The 3,083-nt window shown below is 38.8% G+C and overlaps 1 long non-coding RNA gene across 1 annotated transcript; it reads left to right on the top strand.

Annotated features, from left to right (window-relative positions):
- Nucleotides 1–844: 844 nt before the first annotated feature.
- LOC311084080 lies at nucleotides 845–2,377 on the top strand. The gene is made up of 3 exons (XR_014606427.1): nucleotides 845–1,406; nucleotides 1,909–1,964; nucleotides 2,242–2,377. It is a non-coding gene; the product is annotated as an uncharacterized lncRNA (long non-coding RNA).
- Nucleotides 2,378–3,083: the final 706 nt, after the last annotated feature.

Below are 3,083 nucleotides of genomic sequence, written 5' to 3' on the forward strand. Positions count from 1 at the left end.
GCGAGAATTACCTGGGTGACGTACTAATTATCGCGAGATTCGGACTTAAGTGCGTTCGAATATGCCTACTTTCCTACTATATAGTAGGCGAAAACAGTAGGCCCTACGTGAAGGAAGCAGTACGTTCGAAACATCAGTATTCATAAAAGAGTAGGCGAGAAGTTCCCGGATGGCTTACTGCTTCCGGCCAGATTTTCGAGTGCTCAACCGATGGATACTCTTCTATCCCAGGAGTAGTGATGGGAAGTTCGGCTCTTTTCAGAGAGCCGGCTCTTTTGGCTCAGCTCCCAAAGAAGAGCCGGCTCTTTCGACTCCCGAAAGGCTCTTAATTTAGGATTTTTTGTAGGCCTTTATTTTACCATAACTTTGCAAAAATTAATGGTTTGTGTGTTGAAAACCCTTTCATGTGCAGTGTTTTTATGCATTTATTGCACAAATTAACAACAAAACAGCAAATAAACAGCTCTGTTGTCATTGAATGCAAGTTTTTTAAACCTAGGGATCCTATATAAAGCGACGAGAATACTTTTTGTGCGCAAAAACAAACAAAAATAACGACTTTATTCCACTATTAATTTCCTTCTCTCTGGGCCTCGAGTCTTTTCACGTAGTGTTTTTGCGCAGCGTGTCAGTGTTGTACGACACACGCATCACACACATGACCAGCGTCGGCCAATAGTGAGCCTACGTGGTGACGTGTAACACAGACACGCTGCGCAAAAACACTACGTGAACTAACTCGAGGCCCAGAGAGAAGGAAATGAATAGTGGAATAAAGTCGTTATTTTTGTTAGTTTTTGCGCACAAAAAGTATTCTCGTCGCTTGATATACTTAACATTGAGCCACTGTAGTCACTTAGACTATATTAACAATCTCTTTAATAACTTTTCTGGGCCAGCAAGTTTCAATCCCTTATAAGCCTATGGAGCAGTGATCCAGCTCTCAAATTTAATCAAAAATATCGTCATTTGTGTTCCGAAGATGAACGAAGGTCTTACGGGGTTGAAACAACATGAGGGTGAGTAATTACTGACAGAATTTTCATTTTTGGGTGAACTAACCCTTTAACGTTGTTACGACTCGTTAACTTGCAGTGGAGTGCTGCTTCGCTTCACCCACCTCTCTGTTTTTACATAATGGTATGATCCCATATCCTCACATCTGATTGGCCGCGATGCGATTGCTGACCAATCAAAACAAAGTTCTGCCTTGAGGAAAGCAGAGAAAGGAAAAAAACTGGGAGCCGGCTCTCACTCGATGCGAGCCGGCTCTTCTGATTCACTACAAAGCATCGGCTCTCAGAGCCGCATCTTTTGCGCATGACACATCACTACCCAGGAGGCCACGCGAGAGGATACGTCATTATCAAACATCGCAGAGATCAGTGGCGCGGGTGCTTTCAAATGTGAGTAAACACGGTTCCTTGTGTTAAAATTGCACGTGTTGAACTACTGTAGAGTAAACTGTTGAATTGTTGAAGGTGTAAAGACGTTACACAGTATAGTATAGTTGTGATTTTGCTGTAAAAACACGTTTTATTATGTATAACGTTAGCTAACAGGGGAGCTCCAGTAAAGACACGTAAGTTACATCTCTAAAGTGGATTTACATAAGCCATATACATCTTAAAGACGCTTATTTTAAATGTCTATTTACATCTGACAGGAAAATCTTGAAATATCACAACATGAAATAGACATCTGAGTGATGAATGTGTGCTATTATGTAGAACAAATCTATAAAGTAACTAACGTTAAACATAAGTTATCTATTTTATTTGTCCATTAGTAGTTGATAAATTGAGGAACATTTATGTTGGATAAAAAGTTAAAACAACCTCAACATGTAAATGTAGTGTTGAGTTCATAAATCACAGAGGTAACGTGGATCTTGTCTGGATGTTACAGGGTCAGATGAACAGATGTGTGTTTATCTGGTGGAGAGTGGCTCATGAAGGCTTTGAGTGAGTATACTACAGAAATGAATAACAACTATTTAAATCTTAAGTTGTAGTTTATTTTAATTATTGTAATTACAAACAGAGCTATTACAGCACCTTTCTGATTCTTGATTTCTGTGCATTTGCTGCAGATCTTTTGTGGTGGAGCAGAACCTGCAAGGAAAGATGATGGCGGCATTTGTGGAAAAAAAAACGTTTTTGTCTTCTAAATAATACTGAAATCAAATGACATTGTGCGGTTAAAATTACTGCTTTTGTGTTATGTTTGTGCATTTTGTAGGATCTGAAATGTCAGCAGGCTGGTGTGAGCACTGAGGATGAGGAGCCCAGAGCTGAATCCTGGAAACGGTGCCATGGATGAGACCCTCCATCACTCCACCTGCCCTTATGAGACCCTCCATCACTCCACCTGCTCTTATTGCCTCAGATTGTGAAGCACAACACATCACGCAACAACCTCCGACACGAGGGAACGGCTCACCTCGGGCGGTCAGCTGAGTCATCAGAATAAAGCCGCAGAATGGGAACCGCTGTGTTGAGATGGCAGAAGGATGTGGGGTTCAGCGCCTGTAGCCTACATACATGATTGTAGTTTGAATAAAGCTTTGTTTCATGTGTTGACTTATGCATTTGTTTATTGTGTGATGGTGACTTTCATTCTTTTAGTAATTTATTAATATTTCACATTGTTGTCAGTAAATAAAATATAATTATTTAATTAATGTTTTATTTAATTGTTTGAAAGAAAATGTAGATATGTTCATTATATACACATCTAGAGTGTATTAAATCATGCATAGCTATGTCATATGATATACATTACATTTTGTTTGTTTTATTGAAATCATTTTCAGTAAAAAGTAATATAATTAAGTATTGGTCAGCATTTATCTTTGTTATTATTTTATGTTTTGGGGTGGGATAGCAATGCAATTCATTCTGGGGTAATATTAATTTTTAATATTAATGATACTTAAATTTTTCGAGTACAAAATCAAGTTTTCTCCAAAGGCGAATCTTCGCACAGCTGCCCTTTGTGCACACATTACAAACGCTGAGGAAAACCATTCTAGGTAGGGCTGTCGAGTTACTGATGTTATGAGGTATATATATATATATATA

The sequence above is a fragment of the Abramis brama genome (assembly GCF_963993115.1).
Source record: "Abramis brama genome assembly, chromosome: 5".
Taxonomy (NCBI): Eukaryota; Metazoa; Chordata; class Actinopteri; order Cypriniformes; family Leuciscidae; genus Abramis; species Abramis brama.